This window comes from Lygodium microphyllum, chromosome 29 (genome assembly GCF_053477565.2).
Source record: "Lygodium microphyllum isolate KBCC chromosome 29, Lygodium_microphyllum_v1.1.10, whole genome shotgun sequence".
Lineage (NCBI taxonomy): Eukaryota > Viridiplantae > Streptophyta > Polypodiopsida > Schizaeales > Lygodiaceae > Lygodium > Lygodium microphyllum.
In genome coordinates this window covers 92,954,217-92,979,278 of record NC_141163.1, presented here as the reverse complement: position 1 = coordinate 92,979,278, position 25,062 = coordinate 92,954,217, and the positions used below count along the sequence as shown (strand labels likewise).

Sequence of the window (25,062 nt, the reverse complement as noted above, 5' to 3'; positions counted from 1 at the left end):
ATGGCTGATCAGAGCTCCTCTGTGGATGAAGATGATTGTAATCAAGTGTCTGATGAAGCCTTCAAAGTCTTTGATCAATGTGCTGAAGATCTCGAGCAGGCTGAGCAGGGAGAAGGAGCAGGGAATTCAACACATTTTTCGGCGCATTTTTCGGGCTGTTTCTGGCTGGTAATCTGCAGCATTGCTTCACTATGGTACTCCTCCTGAAGCTCATGCAACAAAGATCATTTGCCCCATGCTTTCACAGTGAGAAATGTTCAGCAGAGAGAGGTATTTGGGACTTTCTTGACAGCCACCATGAAAGCTTCAGCCAAAAGCTTGAGTGAGAGAGAAGAGAAGCTCTCTTTTGAAAAGTAACTGTAGTTTAGCCTCTAACTAAGCCCAGTTAACCATCCTTTACCCTAGTTACCTCCATTTTTGCATGAAATTTGATGACGTCCAGCCATGTAAGCCATTATCCACCATATCTGACCTTGGATATCTCTAGATGTAGTTTCCTACTAGTTGTAGATGTCTTGTAGCACTCCACTAGTCACTGTCTTGTACCATTTTTGTTTGAAATTGATTTTGAAATAGGAAAATGAGACTGAAAATGGAAGAAAAGAATGGATCAAAGACTCAAGCTCTGATACCACTTGTCAGAGAGAGAACTAGGGAGAGAGATAGAGGAGAGAGAAGACTACAGAAGAGAGAGAAAGACTGCAGGAAGAGAGAGAAGAAGAGTGACGAGGAGAGAGAAAGACTAGATTTAGAGAGAGAAAGACTGGAAAGAAGGGGAAGCCATAGAAGCTGTGAGCAAGAAGGGAGAGAAAGATTGTAATTGTATTAATGTGTCAAAAAGATGTGAAAAATTACATCTTCTCTCCTTTTATACCAATGTTAGTGTGACATGGTATAATATCAATATTATTAACACTAATTTGTTATTCCCAGCTTCTTACAAATGGGATATCCAAATCATGTAAAACACATAGGCTCCAATGAATCTCCGTACCTCTGAAGTGGCAAAATAATACTCTGTAATCTTTCCTATAGCATCCACCTTTGCAGGTGAAGGTTTCCTGCCATAATACCCACACATATGTCCAACAATGACGACCTCATTTACTCCAAAAACAGATTTCTGCCCTGATAGTGTCAAGTTCACTTCTTCTAACTTGGCCAAAATCTTTTCACAAGCTGTAATATGATTAGCCACAAAGTATCTGCATCCCTGCTCATTTAGACTCTCATTCTTCTCTTCTTCTGCACACCCCTTAATGGGCACATCATCCAAGAAAGGCATGGTAAGTTGAGGTATGTACTCATGAAGGACCTTATGCATGGCATGTCCGTGTTTTCCAAGGCCAGCTGAAACTAATCATATCCCGAATACAAGTCACCTAAAGAATAGATGGCACGTCCAGCAAATGCTTTTGCAAACTCATCCACAACTGGACTTATACCAACATTCTTGATAGTAACTCTGTTTACTGGTTGCATGTCCTGTATAAATCAGAGAGTACCATTCTTCTTTGGAACCATAAACCACCTATTTGAGTATGGTGTAGATGACGGCTCTAGGATTCCCATCCTGATTTTCTCATTCAACAAGTCAACTAGCTTTGGCAGGTGTGCCCTAAGGCACTGGAATAGGTCGGAGGTTCCATGGAATATGAAGAATAGTAAAGATCACCATAGGGGCAACAATATCCAGATTCACACATCCAATCTCATGCGAGAAGAAAGCAAACCCCCTTCCATGTCGCTCAAGCATATCCTGAAAGCATTGCTTCTCTGAGGGTAGCAAGAAATCACCATTTTCAATTTTTAATTTAGCAAGAGTCTCTGCTGAAAATTTATGGCCTATATGCTGTGGATTCCTCAAAATTGGCTGCTTGGCAGCCCTCTCTATTTGCTGATCACTGTCAGGTGGAAGCGGTCCAGCTATCGGCTTTACCTTCTTATCCACAGTCTTGTATTTCGTGTCAACCCTGGCTTCATTATGATCCTCTCCATTACTCAAATCATGCTATAAATCAGCAATTTTGCCCTCTCGTGGGCTGAATATCCTCAGCCCTCTGCTCTATGGACTGCATAGGAACAACCCTAAACTCTAAATGCTGAAATATTTCAGTAGTAAACTCTGTTGGTGGCTGAAAGTTTTCAGCCCTCTGTGTCTTTGTAGGCTGATCATAATCAGTCGGAAACTCTGTTTGCTGAATTTCTTCAACTCTGAATACTTTTTGCTGAGTCACCTCAGCCTCTGACTCTATCTGTGACACAAAATCTGAAATTTCATGAAACATGTCCAATGACTGCACTGATACATTACTGAGACAACTCTACATATCAGCTTTCAGCATATTTTCCATCTCTGTCATCGTATCTGCACAAACCATACTATTATACATCCCTTCTATATGCTCATAAAATACCTGCATTTTTCAAATCTTTCTCCTTCCTACATATGTACTGCCTGGCAGCTCTAGGCAACTTAGTAATCTTTTGATAACTCATCGAACTGTTTGCTGAAATTCCAACAAAATTGGAGGAGAAAACACTATTGCCACGAGGCGAGAACTCCAATCTCCTCTACTCTATACCACCGTCGTCTTGCAGAACAGTGGTACCTAATGAAAACCCGAATCCCTCACAGTGGGCAAAAGGTGCATCTTGAAGAGTATCCCTATTTCTAGCATGATTTACACACACAGTCATAAACTAGATTGCTCTCATACCATCTTTACTGCGAATCCGTGCATAAGCAGATCCATCATCCATTACTTTCATCTCCATGCACATCTCTGTGATGAATGGCTGTCCTAGGATTATGGGGTAAGAGCATGAATCCTACACAAAGAAATGGAAATCCTCCTCTACATCTCTTGCATAGGCCAAGTAACTGGCTGACAAAGAGAAGAAATGATAGGGGTAGAAGCAGACATAGGAGTAGAAGACAACGTGGATGTCATAGATCCATTCTGTAGGCGGGTCTTCCATATCCGCCTCTTGGTCAAAGTTGAGACCGCATCCTAAGCGTTTTGCAAATCTGTTTTAAGACCCATAGGCTTCGTGTGATCCTCAAGAAGCTCCTCTAATTCTTCCTGAAGAGTAGGATCTACAGCTTGCAAGAAAAGTTCAACTTTCTCAATATCCAATGCTCTTTGTTCAATGGCATCAAGTTGACTATACCTCTCTTCAAATTCTCGTATCAATTCTGAAGCAGCTAGACCTTTGTTTGGCATGTAGACCCACTCTTGGAATGACCGCCGTTTAGCCATCCCAAAGTCCTCAAGAAAATACTCCTCTTTCAGGGCCTTCTTAAAATCTTGCCAATGCAAATTTTGAATGAAAAGATCAGTCACTTTTACCCTCAAGGCGGGTGTGACAAGGAGAAGGAAATATTTACTCATAAGTCCTATCGGTACTCCAAAAAATCCCATCTTAATCTCATACATCTTCAAATAAGCCGATACATTACGGCCATCAAATAGCTTCTTTTCATTTTCAACTGCTTCAATCGCCTTAGTCGCGCTGATTGCATTCTCTTGCTTCGAATATAGTTGCCTTTGTTGAGACAATTGTTATTGATGTAACTACTGCTGCTGCTTGCATATACAATTGTGTCTGCTGATTTTGAAGTTGCATATACATAGACATATTCTGCAAAATCTACTTTAAATCATCCGTAGAAGTACTTCAGCAGAAGTAGAGGACAAAGTAGGAATCGTAGAAGGGGCTGAAATTGATGCTGAAGTATCTCCCATCCTGAAAAATTTTTTAAATGCTACGGTTTCACATTGGATTCAACAAAGATGTCGAAGGGTTTTCGAAAGCAAAGTCACGACCACAGTGAACCTTGACGAATTTCAAGATAGAAGATCAATCAAGTGAATAAGCAAGATGAGAAAATGATGCCAAGTAACAATTGTATTACTGCCAAGATGTTTACAAAATACAAGATGAATTCAAATCTGATCAGTCCACTGGTTTTAGGCCACCCGATTTAATTCTGCTGCATTTGTAGATCCTACATCAAACTATCCATGGTCAGACTGAATACTTTGCTGACTACAATCCACTTCTGTGCTTTCTGGAAAGGCAGCTTGTAGCTTACGCTTTCCTTCTACTGAAGGCTCATGTCCAGTGGTGGCTGCTTGATTTACTAAAGTCCCCTTGTTAAAAAGAGGAGTTAAATGGCCATGTTGTGCTTTAGATTGTTCATCCTGAGATAAATGTCGCCTCTCTTCATTACTCTGAACTAGACACACAGTTTTTTTTTTTTTTTGTGCAGTCAGGGCTTGTGAAAAGGCTCTCCCTTTCCTTTTGAGAGGAAGATTCAAGACAGGAATGTCTTCAACTTCATCAAGCTTAAGTTGGCTCAATACCTCAGCATCTATAATTGGAGCATGGGACCGAACGTTAAGAATCCTGGCTGCATCAACTTCCGCTTCCTCCCTCCTGGAGATAGGCCTCCCTTCTCAATTCTCTATTGTGATGTGCTCCAGAAAAGCCATGATGCTGATGAAAAAGATAACGCAGGCTACCAATAACTGAAGACGAATAGAGAGCCAAAGGGGTGGCGTAAATCAGATTGAAATACAATGTACTATATGACAAATAGCCATCTAATTGGCTATCTGGGGAGTCCTAAGAATTTCCTCAAATGACAATTTGTTTGCCGTCAATGTTTTTGCACAATCTGCTCTTCCAGGAGTCAACAGTCATTGAGCATCTGTAGCATCTCCAAGGTGAAAGTACTAAATGCTGACTGTTCATAACAAGGCATATTACAGAAGTCCAAAACTCTCTAGACTGTCACCCCAGAAGTGCTTCTCGTGGTCACTTCCTCTCTCACGAGTCACCTTGCAAGTGCTCCAGTGTAACACTGAAAATACCTCTACAATGCTCTATGATTGGAGTTGCAGACTGGGGAGCGTGAAGTGCTACACAAACCAATCAGAATGCTTCTTGAGATTGTCTCATATTCAATTCTACAATTGGTGATGAATGCAAAGCATAGCACAGAGTCTTCTGAGTACATTTCCTTAGAAGCTACAGTAGGGTTGTCTTCATCGAGCTTGCCGATGCGCTCCCTTGATGATCCTTCATTGCTTGTCCCTCTTTAGCTTCGTGTTTGCTAATGTTGTTTCTCAACAATGTCATCACCTCATGCTGTCCTTTATCTTTGTCTTCGTCTTCATCCTCTGTTACTTCTTTGTCATCGTCCTCTGCTCGTCTCGTCCCTCTTTCACATTTACCGCAGCTTGACGATCAATATCAGCCTCCTTCTTTGTTATTGCCTTCTCATTATCTTCAGTCATCACCTCCAAGATTTAGCATCGTTGTCACAATTCGTCCCACGTCGCTGCTCCCCCCTAAAAATCCAGGACTCATCCCTCCAAAAGCTGAGATCACCCCCCCACTTTTACCAAAGTAAAAAATAACTTGCAGTGCCCTCAAAGGAAGCCGAGAAAGTAGAGTCCCAAAGGAGCACCTGGTGCCTAAGACATATCAAGATTCAGACCAGAAGTTTCCAGCCCAAGTTCACTTCCGTATTCACAAGGAATGCATGCTTAATGTGATATATCTATGGTTCCCATTGCTTACAATACTTTCCAACCTGCTAGACTGTTGTAGGATAGATCTCATAAGGTGTGTCTTTCTTAGCACTGGCATAGTTTACATCAGTGTCAAAGTCGGACACCTCTTGGTTGTTTCTACAGGTGTACTTCATATGTTCCATCCCATTTTTCTTTGACCGCCTGCTCCTCTTTGTGGAAGTAGTTCCATCATCATCAAAATCGTCTTTATTCCTGTTAGAATGCAAATAGACCCAAAGTTTCTTCTCTCCATCAAAACGTACCAAGGATCCCTTTCACAATGCAGCCGATCTAGTGCCCCACTTGTTCCAAATCCAGATCTGGAGCTTTTGGAAGCTGAAGCTATCAGGCACAGGCAATTGCAGGATGCTGAGTTGTGCCTCCGCTACATTGGACAATCAATTTAATCAGGGCAAGTCCAAGCTTGTCAACAGGGTCATTCCTGCTTCACCCATTCATCAAGTCTCCTAGTCGTCCACTTGTAGGGCGTTCTTGTATTTTTTTTCTTAGATCCGGGATTTCTTGTACCGCTTTGGCAGCTTCAGCAAACTACCTTGGCATCGGTTCAATATTTTTGACACACACACACACACAAGCATTCATTCACACACACGCAGAGATAAATGCACACATATAATATTATTTACAATGGAACGAAGTCCCAGCACACACACACGGGTTTAAGACGATAACTCGAAACACACTTACAGGAAAACTAGGGATCATACACACACAAACATGCAAGCCACACGCAGAACAAAATGCAAACACAACAAATAGGTATACACAAAACACGAATGTCACACACACAAACTTCTTGGTGGATTCCACACCTCGGATACACAGCAGCACGACAACATTGTGACTATTGAAAACACATAGAACCTCTCACCTCTCTTGGGTGTTTTTAAGACTAGTACTTTAGCCTATTCTTGCTTCACATCCTCAAATGATATTTTGCAAGTATCACTCCAAACAAATGAATAGTTAAAGGATAATAAATTTATCATCCGCAGCAACATCCATTCAACAAGTGCATTAATGAATCATCGATAATATTCTACTTACGATAGGAAACTATGCACTTCCTTGGGGTTTCTCAGTGGAATCATAGCAACGATGACTTTCTAGATCAATTGTAACTCTGACCACCAAACTGACCACACAGCCCAACAGTAATTTGTAGGGTATCCCAAAGATATATTTTCTTCAATTTAGGGCAATGCAAAACTTCTTGCTATGCTCAAATTATTTTCTCAAAATTCTTAATTGCCTTTCCCTACTAGTGGTAGCTTTCCCCATTTCATTAATGAAAACTTTTAGCTCTTTTGGAAAAATATCACCAAAGGTTTTTTCAACTCTACGTTTGAAGGATTCACTATGTATATCATCTATATCATGTTCGTTCAAGGACTATTTATAAATATCCTTATATGTAAATTCTACTTGAATAAAATGCACCCTTTTTTATACAATCTGTAACTAACCCCTTTATATCAAACCCTTGTGTATGTAAAAAATATAAAAATAATATTTTTAAAGCACCTTATTTTGAACTCACATGATATATACATATATTCATGACAACCCCCTTGAGGCCATGTGTTGCCAAGAACCTGGTGCATTATATAATCTGAAGGCCATGACATGATATGCAAAGGTTCCAAATATAGTTAGCTTGTCCTTCTCTATGATTGCTATTTGATTATAGAAGAAAAAATAGTCCATAAAGAAGTATATATCCCTATCCATTAGCTAATCTAAGATTTGATCAATGAATAGCAATGCATAATAATCCTTAGCTATTTTTTGTTGAGTTCTCTAAAATCAACACAAAGCCATATTTGATTATTATTCTTCTTCCTAATAACTAGTGGTGAACACCACTCTGTGTGTTGTACGGGAAATGTTAGGACAACCTTAATAATTTTTGTAACTCTTTGAATAGCTTCTCCTTTAACTCAAAAGGCATGTGCCTCACTTTTTGTCTGATAGGTCAACTTTCCTCTTTCAAGAGAATAGTATGCAGAGCTTAACTAGGAAGAACAACTCCCAGTTTTGTTCGAGATATAGAGAGAGGAAGAGAGAGACATAGGCATGTGAGAAGCACAGAGAGCCAATCCTCTCTATAGTAATCTTCTTTTCTATTTTTCATTTTTTTATAACTTACAAAAAAAACTGAGAAGAACCTAAGTCTACATAACAATGTGAAAGAGACTTAGTCACTAATTGACTAGTATAGCTAGACCCCACATTATTATAGCACACATGTCATCTAGCTAACCTACTACCAGAGAGAGTTTGTACATTTATTGAGCTTGATTCTTCACACTCCCCCTCAAGCTCAAGTCATAGCATGTATTTCAAGTAGCAATCTGAAGTGAGTAAACTTATCCCTGCCAAGTGATTTGGTAAAGATATCTGCTACCTAGTCTTCTATCTTCACATGACTAATATCTACCTTGTTTTCAAGTACCATTTCTATGATAAAATGGTAATGCACTTCTATGTGTTTCGATTTGGTATGATAAATAGGATTACTTGCTAGAAGCCTCGAGAAAGTTACTCTTGAATATACATGTGCATCAAGTGGGTTCAAAATAAGGTATTTTTAAAATATCATTTATTTACATTTTTTACATATAGAAGGATGTAATATAAAGGGATTATTTACAGATTGAATAAAGCAGGGTGTTTTTAAAAGAAAAAATTCACAAATAAGGATATTTATAAATAGGCCTTCAACTCACGTGATGTAGAGGATATGTATATAGTAACTTAGCTGAGCAAGAAGCACATTGCTCATGTTATCATAGTATAACTTAACTAGTTTATCCACCTATACTCCCAAATCATCTAACATATTAACCAAGCAAATAGCTTTGCATGCAACTCAAGCTCCACCTCTGTATCGTACTTCAGTACCTCAAGAAAGTCACATTGGGTTGCTTTTTACTGATCGAACTAATCATACTACTGCCAAGACCGAATACATATCCACTTGTTCATCTTTTGTCGTATTCACATTCAGCCTTATTTGCATCATTGTATCATGTAAGCTCAAGAGGCTTACCATACTCATAAAATAGCCTATAATGTAGTGCATCCTTGGCATACCTCATAATCATTCTCATAGCATGTAAATGGGGTTTCCTTGGCCTTTGCATGAATTAGCTTATTAACCCAACTGAATAACTAAGATCATGTCAAGTGATGGTAAGATAAATCAAGCTACCAACGTCCATCTATATATACATAATCACATTCTCAATCTCATTTTCTATGTCAATTGTCAACTTGACCTTGTACTCTAGTGGAGTATCCATGGGCTTGCATTCCAACATACTATAACTTTCCAACATATTATAAATATACTACTTTTGCAACATTCAAATTTCTTGAAGTGTCCATATGACCTCAATACTAAGGAAAAATTTTAGCTCTCCCCAATATTTTATCTCAAACTCTTCTTGTAGCATGGATTTGATCTCATCAATGGCTTGTATGTCATCGTCTCTAATGACCAAGTCATCTACATAAGCCACTTAAATCACATAGTCATTATTTGTCTTCTTAGTAAACAAGCTATGGTCAGATTTACCCATATCTAAAATCCAAGATTCCATAAGAATGAGCTATTTTTGCATTCCATGCATGTGGTGCCACTTTCACTCCAGACAATGCTTTCTTCAATCTACAAACATAATATGGATATTCAACATGTACATATTCTTCTAATTGATCCATATAAACTTCTTCCATCAAATCACCATTTGTGAATGCATTCTTTGCGTCCATTAGGAGAACTTTGAGGTCTCAAAGATGCCCTATAAGCGATCCTAGAGAGAGAAAATATTTTAGGAAATAAAATCAGTATTAACATTTTTTAAACCTCTTATATTTTGGTAAGTAAATATATAAAAATTTGTTAACAAGTCATTGTGATGATATTCTCATGTGGTCACATCAAACCTAGAAATCTAGGCTACCATAAAGGTGACAAATATTGTCATAATGAAGATCTTACTCATCCCCATTAAAGTGAAAAATAATATTCCTTTTGAAAATTTTTCTACGTTTGATTATTTCCCTCCATTCTCACTCTCTTCTTTATTTTTCCCATCCTTACTAGTTTCTTTGTTGTTTTCCTTCTTATTTCTAATTCACATAGTTTTTCAATCCAATATTCTAATCACTTCCTTAGCTCTGGATCAGTCATCCAATGATCTCAGTAGCTCTAGTAAAAGATCTCTCTAACATCTTCATATTGAGTTGGATAGTGATTATGAACCAATGATTTCCCCTCCCATAGGCACCAAGAACAGCATAGAAGACTAGAGAACACTCCCACAAAATCTATGTGGAAAACTTGGCTTTCAACCTCAAGCCCATCTCTTCTCTTCCACAAACATGGAACACAACATATATTCATTTTCATCATCCTCACTACCTCCCTCTTCCATAGATAGAATCAAGACACACATAGAGAGAGAAGCAAGAGTTATGCCTTGAAAACATAGAAAAAAGGATATGTGAGAATGGGATGATAAAGAGAGAGCAAGTGGTTGCAACTCCCCTAACCAACCATCACATGACTCTTCCCATATTCATATTTCTTTATAAAAAAACATTTAAGTACATAAAAATTAGGACTTTAGAACCTTAGCATTTTTTCCCTTCTTATCCACATATTAGACCATAAAACATGGTACATTTTGTATCTAGGAATACATAAAAGGATGGCTCTCATGAAATTTTGATATAAAAATTTCACTTTTCATGACATATATTTTCCACATATTTGAGCTCCATCATACTCCCACACTAAGAAGTGAAGCGTTCTCGTGAACCACTAAATAATAATAACTACTAAGGAATATAGGGAAAATGAGGATGAAAAAGGGAAAAGTCGACTTGCTATCATGAAGCTTGCAGAGAGAAGGGACCCTTGTAAATCCCCGCACTAAAAACTTTGCATAGTCTCTAGAGAAAATGTTCTCCCACAGCAATCCATAGAGGTTTCCACCATCCTGCCCGGGAATATGATAGCATGCCATTGCTTTTCTTACTTCACACAGCATGTGAACAAGGGCTCTCTATTGGGTACTTTTTGTAAAAACATTTAGTTCAACAAATAAAAGATTATAAAGGTATTATAATAGATAAAAGATAATAAGTGTTTGTGGATGAAAAGGAACATCACAGGATAGGCTGTCAAATGGATAGGTTGCTGCCACGAATTGCAAGGAAGGGCATCCATCTGCATAAAGAAGAGAGGTGAAATGCCTACATCTTGGAGGATAATAGACATTGAACATTGTAGTAGAAGACAGACCAGCACTAAAAAATTCTCTTGTTGAAGGAACACCAAGTTCTCTCTACGTGGAGAGGCTAGAACTGCCATTAGCGGAGTCAAGAAGAGTAATCTAATGCTATCACACTACAAAGAACAATTTGGCAACATCATTCCTGCCTTCTTGTCTATCTTGGTCTCTATCATCTCATTAATCCTACTCATGGCCTTTGCTTAACCTTCTCTCCTTTGGAGGTTTCCCTGGCTGCACACCACATGATTGCCCATCCCGCAAGCACCAAGAACAGCATAGAAGACCAGAGAAAACTCCCACAAAATCTATGTGGAAAGCTTGTCTTTCAACCTCAAGCCCATCTCTTCTCTTCCACAAATAAGGCACATAATGGATATTCATTGTCATCATCCTCACTATCTTCCTCTTCCTTAGATAGAACCAAGAAACACACAGAGAGAGAAGCAAGAGTTGTACCCCGAAAAGAGAGAGAAACGGATACATGAGAATGGGATTATAAAGAGAGAGCAAGTGGTTGCAACTCCCCTAACCAACCATCACACGACTCTTCTCATATTCATATTTCTTTAAAAAAAACGTTTGAGTACATAAAAATTTAGGACTTTAGAACCATAGCATTTTTGTCCTCCTTGTCCACATATTAGACCATACAACATGGTGCATTTTGTATTTGGGAATACATAAAAGGATGGCTCTCATGAAATTTTGATACAAAAATTTCACTTTTCATGACATATATTTTCCACATATTTGAGCTCCATCAACTAATAAGGAAGATAACAAAACTCAATACTATTACAGAGTCTACAAAACATATACTAAGTCGGCTCGAAGAAAAGAGAAATCTTGATCTTTGGTTAGAGAGCAGACTATATCCCAAAGATCCTTGCGAAAATAGCACTCTGCCTTTCTATAATAGCTCTTCATTGTTGAGCCTCATTGGTGATGGTTATAATGTGTTTCTAGATTATACACTTAGCTTGGTTGCAGAAAAGAATATCCTTGGATTGGAGAACCATATTTTATCAAAATATAACAATGAGTTGTTGTAGAAGCTAGAGGGCTGTCAACAGAAGATTCATTCATTAGAGAAATGCATCAAATCTTATCAACAAAAGAAAAATATTTAGGTCTTCCAAATTAACAAAAGACTCTTAAGAATATTGAGAGTCTCACACAAGGAGGAGGTGGTTGTAGTAAAAGAATCCAAGAAATAAGGTACATTATTTTTCACTTTAAAAATATTACATATGACTTTGTTTATAATTAATTATATTGATTTGTGATATTGATTTTGTTAAGGTCTCTTCTTCAATCGAATGCAAGTGAAATATATTTTTTAAAACCGTCTCAGCTTTATTATCATCTTCTTCCTTCAGTATTTTCATTTTGGAGAATAAGAAATTTAAAATGACAAAGAAACAATGGTTGGAGTCATTTATAAAGGATCATTCTTTGGATATTGGGTTAGTGCAGAAGACACTAGATAGTATTGATATAAGTTAAGATGCTTCTATACAAATTTTCTAGCTTTTACAATCAAATATGAAGCAAACATAAGTACACAATTGCATACTTCCAAGGCCATCTATGGTTAGAACTATCAAATGTAAGAAGTTGGGAATAGTTAGAATGCTAATAATATGCCATGTCACATTGACACTAGTATATAAGGAGAGAAGTTGTAATTTTTCACATCTTTTGACAAATCAATACATTTACAATATTTCTCTCCCTTCCTGCTCTAAGCTTCCATGGCTTCTTCATCTTTCCTGTCTTTCTCTCTCCAATTCTAGTCTTTCTCTCTCCTCGTCACTCTATTTCTCTCTCTTCCTGTAGTCTTTCTCTCTCCTCTACAGTATTTCTCTCTCCTCTTTCTCTCTCCCTAGTTCTCTCTCTGACAAGTGGTATCAGAGCTTCAGTCTTTGATCCATTATTTTCTTCCATTTTCACTCCCATTTTCCTATTTCAAAACCAATTTCAGACAAAAAATGGTACAAGATAGTGACTAGTGGAGTGCTGCAGGACAACTATAGTTAGCAAATGACTACATCTGGAGATATCCAAGGTCAGGTATGGCGGGTAAAGGCTTAAATGGTTGGACGTCATCAAATTTCATGCAAAAATGGAGGTAACCAGGGTAAAGAATGGTTAACCGGGCTTAGTTAAAGGCTAAACTACAGTTACTTTTCAAAAGAGAGCTTCTCTTCTCTCTCCTTCAAGCTTTTGGCTGAAGCTTTCATGGTGGATGTCAAGAATCTCCACAAATATCTCCCTCTATGCTGAACATCTCACTGCCAAACCATGGGGTAAAGATTCTTTGTGTCCTAAGCTTCAGGAGGAGTACCACACTTGATGATTGCTGATGATTATAAGCCAGGAAGCAGCCTGAAAAATGAGCCGAAAAATGCGCTGATATTCTTGCTCTCTACTCCCTGCTCAGCCTGCTCCACATCCTCAGTCATTGATCTCAGCTCTTAAAGGACTCATCAAGCACTTGATTGGCAACAATCTTCAGCCTCTGAAGCATCCTGATCAGTCATTCTCTTGCTCAAACCCTAATACACAGCAGGGCAGCCATAGCCACAGACATGGTGATGCCAGGAGGCATATTCCACGGTGGATTCCGTGAGGTTTTACGGTGGATTCCGTAAACTTACTTAGATGACCGGGGCTCATACGCAAAGAGGATTCTTTGTGCGAGAAGTTGATGGGGACGCCTGTCCTTTTCGGGTGTTTCATTAATTTAGTGTGTACATGGGTGATTCCATAGCGGGTGATTCCGCAAAATGCATATTAAATTAATAAACGTTTATGAGTTTAGAGTGCGCACTCGTAATAAATTAAGGTTAGGATTTATTTCTAACCAGTTGATTTATTTATGTAGCTGAAGACTGCTAGGTATTCACTTTTGTCAGTTTAATTGTGTTATTTTACTAACGATTGTGAATGCTTCAGTTGATGTGTAGAGATAGCAGCAGTGGCGGAGGAAAGCATTGGAGTCTAGCGAGTTTCCGATCTTTGGACTATATTTTGATAGGCGCCACGCCTATATTTTGATTATGTCTATAGAGACATCGACTATTTATTATTATTTTGTATGCGCTTATGCGCTTGGATATGTTATTTTTATTTGGACATTGAGATTGGGCGTGCCAGACTCCTTGGGCACCGTCCATTAGCTTTATTTTCCTATTTTTGGTAGAAAGCAAACTCAAAAGCTAAAAGCTTGTCATATTTTTGTAATTGGGCTATTTTTGAGCAAAAAGATTGGAAATATATATTAAATACATGCTTTGTGAAGCGCTCACACAAGGCATGGGGGAGATTCAACCCAATTTGTCTCTTGTCTCATGTCGTGCTTGTTTTTACATTGATTTTTGTGCTAAAAAGTAGAGTGCTTTGTTCTTGGGGACCTTTGGGAATTCACTACGTGAGCTACCTGCGTCCGATCTGCGCACCAGTGGTATCAGAGCGGAGCAGAGATCAAGGGCTTCCAATCGCTACCAATCTCGGGCGAACGCGGAGCTCCAGGAACAAACGGCCTCTACAGTCAATCTCGTCGCGAACCGTCGATACAGGCAGACTTCTGGCGATCAAGAACCCCTATTTCTACTGTCAGATCGCGAAGGACCGATCTCTGTCGGCGGAGGACCACTCATCAATTCTCTTCATCAAATCGTGGATAATACAGTAAGAAGCCATATCTTTTGCTTCAAAAAGCTTAGTATTGAAGTGTAAAGGCTTAAGAAATTGGAGAAGACCCACGAAATTTGTCAACGAAGTATCTGAATATGTCCGCGAAATCCGCGACGGCATAAAACGGCTGCCCACGTCCTCATATCCTGCGCCGTTTTTTTCTTCAATTAAGCCCCCCCCCTTCATAGCTTAAACTATTAAGCTTAAATCCTTAAGCTCTCATCAAGTTGTACAAGTCACACAGAGCAACAAAGTCGACAAACTCCGGGTCACGCACTCCAGAAGACAAGTTTCGCAAGTCGACACTAATCAAGTACTGCAAGTCTTGCAAGTCAGCTAAGTTCAGCAAGTCAACAACCCTGCAAGTCTGTTAAGTCTGCAACTCTGCAAGTCAGACTAAATCAGAACTGACTAACGCTCGAAACTCCTAGAAGACTTGTTCGTTTGCAAAAACTCAGAACTGGAAAGTTGTTCGCAGCAAGCTGTTTTACCTATCTGCAAGTTCGTTGAAGTACTTTCAGCAAACAGAGATAGAAATATTTCAGAATTTTTGAAAATTGAAGAAGAAAATACCCAAAATACATAGCCTTGTAACCCCAAATTTGAGCTACGCTCATCCCGCTAACTGATTTTGAGTGAGAAAGGTTTGTTGAGTTTTACAGGATGACTACCCCACTTATGGATGATCCTATGGCTGAAGACGACCTACCCGAGCCTACCATGGAACAAAAGCTGGATCTTATCATGTTACAATTGGACGAAGAGCGAAGAGCTAGGCAAGCCTTGCAAGCGCAATTGACAAAGCTACAAGGAGCGTCCACTGATAAAGAAGAACCTCAAGCTGAAGATTTGATACGCCGTACCATCGACGCCACTCTTGAAGCACAAACCATTCGCAAGGAATCCAAGATAAGTAAACGAAGTTTCAAGTTTCGCACTTTCAATGGCATAAGAGAAGGAAAGACTGTTTTATCATTCATTAGCCAGTTTGATGACTATTTCCATGAGGAAACTTATCATGAGAAAGATAAAATCAAGTGTGTTACTAATCATTTGATAGATAGAGCATCACTTTGGTGGACTGTCGTCCGCAAGAGCATAGAATGTCCTGCTACATGGGAAGATTTTAAGAAGAAGTTCATGCAAAATTTCCTTCCACCGCAATTTCATGAGAAGGCTATCAAGCAATGGGATTTACTTCAACAACGCGACCGTGAGCCTATTCCACAGTATACAGAGCGTTTTTGGAATGCACTCCTACAGCTACGCATGCTTGAAGACGTACCAGAGACGACCCATAAGCGGAAGTACATGTCTGGACTTCTTGGACATTACTACGCTGAGGTGAATATGTTCAAGCCTGCTACCCTTGAAGACGCCATCTCCTTAGCTCACGACACTGAAGATAAGTTACGTGGAAGAGATCGACGACCACAGCCATTCCAAGCAAACGGTAATTATGGATCTAAACAATTCAATTCAAATTTCAGAAGGTTTAATCCAGGTCGTTTTTCATCACCATCTTTCCGCAAGAATTGGCCTAAACCACCCGCATTACCATCCACTGTCAATCCAAATCCTAAGCCTATCCAACAAGCAAATCCAAATATACCCAGACTCCCAGCCATTGCAAATAATGTGACCAAAGCCAAGCCTATCGTATGCTACAAGTGTCACCAGCCAGGCCATCTCGCAGCAAATTGTCATTCAAAGAAGCCATCAGCACATATCAACTACCTTGGAGCTATGGACGAGGACGAGCATGAGGATATGCCGGACTTCACTAAAGAAGAAGATGATCCTACTACTACTTCCGACACTTTACCAGGTATGCCTACTTTACATTCATTGTTGACTATGAAATGTATGGTGCATGGAAAAGAAAGAACTGTATTGCATGATGACGGTAGTACGCATGATTTTATTTCAGCAAAATTGGTAAAGGAATTGAAATTGCATACAATACCTACGCATTATCGCATAAAAGCTGCATTTTTAGGCACTAGGTACAATGGCACACAAGAAGTTCAAAATTTAGAAATTCAAATTGGTCCATATATTGAAAGAAGAAATTTCTTAGTTGTCCCATTACAGTCTAGCGACATTATTCTAGGAATGCCATGGAGACACCAACATAATCCCAATATAGATTATTCCACACACACAATGAATATTAATTTTCAAGGAAAATCTATTACATTATTTGGTATGCATGCATCTCATACTTTTCCACTGCTTTCGCATACTCAAGCAAAACGTGCATTACGCAAGAATACTAAATCATATCTCATTTGGGTGAATGAATTGCACGCAAAAGAAACTCATATGCACCCTAGGCATAAGGAATTTCTTGCATATTTTAAGGATTGTTTTGCAGAAGACCTACCACCAGGTTTACCTCCATCACGTCCAGAAGACCATAAGATTGACCTAATACCTGGCACACAACCACCTTGCAAAGCCCCATATAGGCACAATCAAATAGAGCAAAAAGAAATCCAGAGTCAAGTAGAAGAATTACTAAATAGAGGCTTAATTCGACCTAGCAGTTCCCCATTCGGTGCACCTGTGCTCCTAGTCAAGAAAAAGAATAATACTTATCGGATGTGTATTGACTACCGAGCATTAAACAAGATCACTGTAAAGAATAGGTATCCTATACCTAGAGTTGATGACCTTATGGACAAACTGCAAGGATCTTCTATATTTAGTAAAATTGACCTTAAATCTGGATATCATCAGGTGAGGCTAGATAGATCCGACATATTTAAGACTGCATTCAGGACACAGTTTGGCCATTACGAATTCTTAGTTATGCCATTCGGATTAACTAATGCACCTGCTACTTTCAGTAGAATGATGAATCGTATTTTTCTAAAATATCAATATTGTGTGATTGTTTTCTTTGATGATATTTTAGTATTCAGTCAAAGTGAAAAAGAGCATTATGAGCATTTATCATTAGTTTTTCAATTACTGAAAGAAAATCAATTGTTTGCAAATCCTGACAAGAGTGAATTCTTTAAGACAGAAATAGAATATCTAGGTCATATTGTATCAGAAGAAGGAATAAAAGTTGATCCTAAGAAAATTGACGCAATATTGCATTGGCCTATTCCTAAAAATGTACATGAATTACGTCCATTCCTTGGTCTTGCTAGTTTCTATAGGAAGTTTGTACGTAATTTCTCATTACTTGCTTTACCACTGACCAAACTTCTTAAGAAAGGCATTGTTTATCAATGGACTGAAAACCAGCAGAAATCCTTTGATTTACTTAAACGTGCATTGACCAATGCCCCTGTCCTACAATTGCCTGACTTTAATAGACCATTCTTTCTAGTTGTGACCGATGCTAGCGGATCAGGAATAGGAGCCGTGTTAATGCAAGATAACCATCCAATAGCATATTCTAGTTCTAAGCTGAAACCCTCTGAGCTTAAATATTCCACCTATGACAAGGAACTCTTAGCAGTTGTCCAAGCATTGAAACAATGGAAGCATTATTTAATGGGTTCAGAATTCATGATAAAGACCGACCAGCAAAGCATTAGACATCTACTTAGCCAACCCCAAATTTCTGACCGCCATATCAAATGGGCTTCATTCATTCAAAGTTTCCATCCTATCATTCAATACCAACCTGGAAAAGAAAATGTAGTTGCTGATGCATTGAGTAGAAGACCTGCAATTCATAACATTTCTATCATATCTTTTGATTCTTTGATTGCTATGAAAGACACATATCACCAGGATATTACTTTTCATTCTGATTGGCAAAAATTAGTTCAAAATAATTTCATTCCTGTTGATTCATTGTCATATAATGATGGATTCATGTTCTTTGAAAAGAGACTGTGTGTTACTATTCCATTCCGATCTTTTGTTTTGAATGAAATTCATTGTCCCCCATATCAAGGTCATAGAGGTATCATTTCTACATTACGCATGTTAACTGAAGATTTTTATTGGCCGCATATGGATGCAGATGTGTCTAATTTTGTTTCTGAATGTTTGATTTGTCAAAGAATAAAGAGACATCATGGTAAACAGTATGGGTTATTAATGCCTTTATCCATTCCATCTAAACCTTGGGAACATATATCTATGGATTTCATTACTGGCTTACCAAATACTAAATCTAACCATGACATGATTTGGACAATTGTAGATAGATTTAGTAAGCAAGCATATTTCATTGCATGTAAGAAAACTTTAACAGCATCACAAGCAGCACAGTTATTTTTGAAAACTGTTTTTACTAACCATGGATTGCCGAAAGTGATTATTTCAGATAGAGATTCTAGATTTTGTAATAATTTCTGGATTACACTGTTTGCAAATCTAGGCACAAAGATTGATTTTTCATCTGCATTTCATCCAGAAACAAATGGACAAACAGAAGCCACAAATAGCACTATTTTAGATCTTTTACGTGCATACACTATTTCTAAACCTCAGACATGGGATACTCATTTACATTTATTACAGTTTGCATATAACAATACACCGCACACATCTACAAAGAAAGCACCTTTTGAAGTTATTTATGGACATAGATTATCTACACCTGTTGCATCTTTGTCTAATAGAATACAAAGTGCCGATGATATTGCTGTTATGCATAACACTATTTTTGATGAGGTAAAGGATATGATTGCTAAAGCCCAACAATCATATACCAAACAAGCCAACAAGAAAAGACAAGCCATGAATTTCAAAGTTGATGATTATGTTTGGCTTAGAATAGAAAAGCGTAGACTGCAAAGTGTAGATAGACATCCAATTGTCAAATTAGCCCCTAGATTCTACGGACCATTTAGAATCATTCATAAGATTAATGACAATGCATTCAAGTTAGAAGTGCCATCACATTGGAAAATTCATAATACCTTTCATATTAGTTTATTGAGACCATTTAAAGGACAATTACCTATTCACCCTGTCTATGAAAACCCACCTTTACTAGAGGAAGAGACTGAAATCCTTGAACCAGAAGCCATCATAGACACTGACTACATGACCACTAGAACTGGCCGAAGGTATTCTAGATATCTAGTGAAATTTAAGAACCATCCTGTAGAGGAAGCACAATGGATGCACGCTAGAGACTTAAATGCTTTCCCCACTCTGTTAGCTCCACATTGAGCTAATAGCAATTGAGGTCAATTGCTATCCCACCCCGGGGGTATGATGCCAGGAGGCATATTCCACGGTGGATTCCGTGAGGTTTTACGGTGGATTCCGTAAACTTACTTAGATGACCGGGGCTCATACGCAAAGAGGATTCTTTGTGCGAGAAGTTGATGGGGACGCCTATCCTTTTCGGGCGTTTCATTAATTTAGTGTGTACATGGGTGATTCCATAGCGGGTGATTCCGCAAAATGCATATTAAATTAATAAACGTTTATGAGTTTAGAGTGCGCACTCGTAATAAATTAAGGTTAGGATTTATTTCTAACCAGTTGATTTATTTATGTAGCTGAAGACTGCTAGGTATTCACTTTTGTCAGTTTAATTGTGTTATTTTACTAACGATTGTGAATGCTTCAGTTGATGTGTAGAGATAGCAGCAGTGGCGGAGGAAAGCATTGGAGTCTAGCGAGTTTCCGATCTTTGGACTATATTTTGATAGGCGCCACGCCTATATTTTGATTATGTCTATAGAGACATCGACTATTTATTATTATTTTGTATGCGCTTATGCGCTTGGATATGTTATTTTTATTTGGACATTGAGATTGGGCGTGCCAGACTCCTTGGGCACCGTCCATTAGCTTTATTTTCCTATTTTTGGTAGAAAGCAAACTCAAAAGCTAAAAGCTTGTCATATTTTTGTAATTGGGCTATTTTTGAGCAAAAAGATTGGAAATATATATTAAATACATGCTTTGTGAAGCGCTCACACAAGGCATGGGGGAGATTCAACCCAATTTGTCTCTTGTCTCATGTCGTGCTTGTTTTTACATTGATTTTTGTGCTAAAAAGTAGAGTGCTTTGTTCTTGGGGACCTTTGGGAATTCACTACGTGAGCTACCTGCGTCCGATCTGCGCACCACATGGAAGCTCAAATTTCTCAAAATTTTGGACTTCCCCGACCTTCAAGGCTTCTCTAAAGCTGAATACAAGCTGGATAGACTTCAAGATTGAAGACATTGAAGAGATTTCAGCCCGTGCATGTCAATGAAGCTCAAATGGAAGGATTATTTTGGGGCTTTTCATCAAGGAGCTTGAATCCTTGAAGTTCAAGTGTTCAAGCAAGGCTGGAGTATTGATCCTTCAAGGATTTCATCATATTGAAGCATGTATGGACTGATTTCATGGAGATTTCAAGCTTTATGTTGGATTTATGGTAGATTATGAAGAACTCTTGCATCAACGGGGTTGAAGCTGACATCCATCATCATTTTCAAGCCTAATGGATGTATTTTCTTTTGCTAATCTCTGAAATCTCTCAATAATCCTATTGCTAATGGCCTTTCCACTTGTTGATGAGAGGTTATTGATCAATTAATTCATTGGATTGATCAATAGATCAGAGAATAGTATTAATTTTCTTCAATCTCAGCCTATTTCATTGAATTCCTTTTAATTCAAACCATTACTCATCATATGTATCATTTGATCAGCTTGATGCATAACCTTGATCTATTTTGTTGAAATTTTTTCTCACCCAAGTTGAAATATTGTAAAAGGGTAAGTACTAGCAATCAGTGAGTCACTGAATTGCATAGGTAAACCCTTCTCCCATCTCAAGTTCTTTTATCTCAATCAATTGCATCTCATGAAAGGCTGAATGAATATTTTTGGAATTGCATATCATGCTGATTGCTTAGCACACTAGCCTCTGCCATGTTGATATTCCCACCGAGGAAAAAGGTGGATGCCGAGGGAGATAGTGGGACAAAAGAGAGGTGACCCTCCCTCACTATCAAAGATCCCGAAGGGGTGCAACCAACCGACCCGGTGTCGTGTTGCTGCGCATCCGAGTCGTATACACCTCCATTTCTTTTGTTGTGCATTTGTGTTAATTTCCGCGTGTGATTCATTGATGTGTGATGCATTTTAATAATCCGTATCCAATGTATATATTCCCTTAGTGCATGCGCATGATTTTGTTTGGATGCATGATGTGCGTGTATTAGAAAAATATGAAAAACTGATGCCAAAGGATCTTTGTCCTACTGCTATTTGGTCTAGCTCTATGTGCAATGACAGCCTTGGTGCAAGTGTTTTGGAGATATGCTACAAGAAGGATATTTAAAGGAGGAATCGGAGTTGCTGCAAGATATGCCTCTTGCAAATAATCTTGGTTGCTTGGATGTCAATGTTGAATTAATGAAAAAGGCATGGTGACATATTACTAGCACAGCAAGGCTTTGACAAAAATTATGCTCATGTCAGACTTTTATAAAAGTGCTGGAATGAGGAAGGTCACTTGCCTAATTTTGACATGTGAACAAGAAAAAGAAAAACTAAAGATAGAGGAGAAAAGGAAGGGGAAAAGGAGACTAATTGGGGGAGAGAATTCGAATGGGGGGAAAAAAGGAGAAAAAAAAGCGGGAGGAAGTTACGAAGAAGGGCAGAGAGAGAGCGCAATTTTCTGTTACGAAGGCCTGTAGCAGAAAGAGGAATAAAAAACAAGAATGGGAGGATTATGATGGCGACACTATGAATCACAGATAGTCATCTGGAGCTGTGTATCATGTGACATCTCACAGATATGAAGTTCAAACTCTAGATCAAAGCACAAACAGGCAGAGAGACGAAGTAAACAATGAAGCCGGCCTCGGTCATCAGGCCAGGAGGAGTGTTTGTAGCAGAGGCCTTTCTTGCATAACAGCTTAGAGAAGCTTCCCTTTCTCAGGCAGAGAACTGAGCATGACTCGTGGGTCCGCTTCCGGAGGCTCGGCTGCAGCCTTGCTCTCAATTGCACAGGCTATCGCTGCTTGTGATGGGGTTTAGATGTCATATGCCGGTGATGCTGCTGTGACTATAGGTGAAGCATTGCGGCCAAATGTGGTGGACAAAACTGCATTTTGCGGTGGCAAGTCGCTGTCAAATGTGGCAAATTCAGAGGGGAAAAGTGCACTTTGAGCTGATGAATCACTGTCTACTTCGATATCGATGCCAACGGCATTCTGAATGTCTCCGCTGAGGATAAGACGACGGGCAGAAGAATAAGATCACAATCACCAATGATAAGGGGGCGGTGAAGTCGCGAGTGACGGTTTCCCTCGAGGCATCTCCTTTCCTCAATCAGATTGTGGCACCCGGAGACGTAGTGCTGGACCTCTCCAAACTCAGCCTTGCCACACTTCGATTGGAAGGGGGCCTCCGTCAGGATAATGATCAGATTGTGGCTACCAAGGCTGGGAGACTCAAATTCATAAAACCGAACAAGCTTTGGGTGGAAGGCTCACAAAAGCGTTATATTCCAAGTGCAAATGATATTGTCATCGGGCTTGTTGTTGATCGATGTTCAGAGAACTTTACCATTGATATTGGAGGTCCAAGCTATGGAACTCTTTCTATCTTTGCATTTGAGGGTGCCACTAGACGCAATGTACCCAGCCTTCAAGCAGGTTCAGTGTTGTACATGCGAGTTGTGAAAGCTAACTATGACATGCCGCCTGAGCTTTCATGCATTGATGCCACTGGTAAATCAACAGGCTTTGGACAGTTGAAGAATGGTTTGTTTTTTTTTAAATTGTTCAACAGGACTTGCACGAGTGCTGCTGAGCAGGCCCACCTGTCCTGTACTCGATGCACTCGACAAAAGCTTGTCTTTTGAAATTGCTGTGAGTTTGGATCAATAGTCCTTCGGTATCTACAGTAATCCTTGTTTCTAATGCCATTATAAATGCTGAGTTCTTGAGTGCTGCTCAACAGCAAGTGATGGTGCTGAAATTGTTACAAAGGGTACAATGATTTTGAACTATTGAAATGCTCGTGTTGCTGGAGATCCACCAGTTTCCTCGTGATCAAAGTAATTCATCTTCTAGAACTGGGTCTTTCCTTGGAAAGCAAATCTGAAAGAGCTCACAGTTTTTTTTTATCGCATGATGCAACCAACTTCCATGTTGCAAGTATCCCAAAGGCTCTGTTTAGGCTGAAATTTCAGTAACCCAGTTCCCATTCTCAGCAATCCTCTCGACAGAGTTTTCATCTTCAAGCATGGCATACTATAGTTGAACGACCACGTGCAAGGCTTTACTTGGTGCTGTACTTGTTCGAACCAAAATTTTGAGCTGTGGCTATGTTCTTGACAAGCAATATATGATCTTTGGCATCAAATTTTGAGATCTTCTTGTTAGCCTCTTTCCTTGCTGTATCTTGAACCCCGTGTTCAGCAGCCCTTACACGAAATCTACGACATTTCTGGTGAACCCGACGTGAAAGTGCTGCGTCATCAGCAAGATGGGAGACTCGCAAGAAGAGATGACAGATGATAATGTCATGAAGAACCTGTTTCAGTCATTCACCATGTATATGCAGCAGCAAGCTCATGCAAAACGTGACAGTGATGCTATGGATGCCTTGAAAGCTGTCCAACAGGAGATGAAGCAGTTTAATGGCCAGCAAGTGTCAACTTACCTGCATTTGTATGATGAAAAGATGAAGTTTTTTGGGGTTTCTCAAGATGTTTGGAGCCGCTACTTCTTGCGGATCGTGGTGCGCGCTCTTGAAGGTCGAATTGCAGAAATTCAAGAGGCACATGCAGGTTGGGCTGAATTTAAAAAGGCATTAAAAGATGAATATTTCCTGGAGGATACAGGTCTTATGAATCGCATGAATTTTTTAGCATGGGTTTCTATGCCTAATAAGGGACTTTCTGTTACCGCTCTTCTGCGAGAGTTTGAAAGCCGTTATGATCAGTTGGATGGGACTGAACAGCAAGCTTTGGAGATGCAGAAAGTGGAGTTATTTTTGCAAGCTGCAGATGCTGATTTACAGGAAAAGTTGGATGATCTTTTGGAAGATCAAGCTACTGATTCAGGTTTAAAGACTAAGTGGAGACATGTCATTGATGCTGTGAATGCTCTTGTCAAGAAGCAGCGCAGGAGAGTCAGATTGCATCGAAATACAGGATCAGTTCTTGAGAAATCCTTGGAGACTTCTTCTTCTACCCCTGCTACTTCTTTGCCTAAGCCTACTCCTCCTGTTATGAATCCACCAGTTCCTGCTGCTCCAGTGCCCTTATCTGTAGATGATGTTATTAAAGGCTTGGCGGATTTGACGATTGAAGCAGTCAAAGCTGAAGTTGGTAAGTTAAAGGAGCAACTTATGTCAGTACCTGCTGTAGCGCTTGCTCCAGTGACTGCTTTTCCAGCTGGTCAAAGAAAAGGGCGACGATGTATTTGGTGTGATAGTACAGAGCACCAACACTGCAGAGATTGTGATGCTTTTCAGGAAGCACGTAAGAAGAATGTAGTGTTCTGGGGACAAG

At 39.2% G+C, this 25,062-nt stretch overlaps 1 pseudogene; it reads left to right on the top strand.

The window, feature by feature from the left end:
- Positions 1-23,543, top strand: LOC148010912 (uncharacterized; annotated as a pseudogene).
- The last annotated feature ends 1,519 nt before the right edge of the window (positions 23,544-25,062 follow it).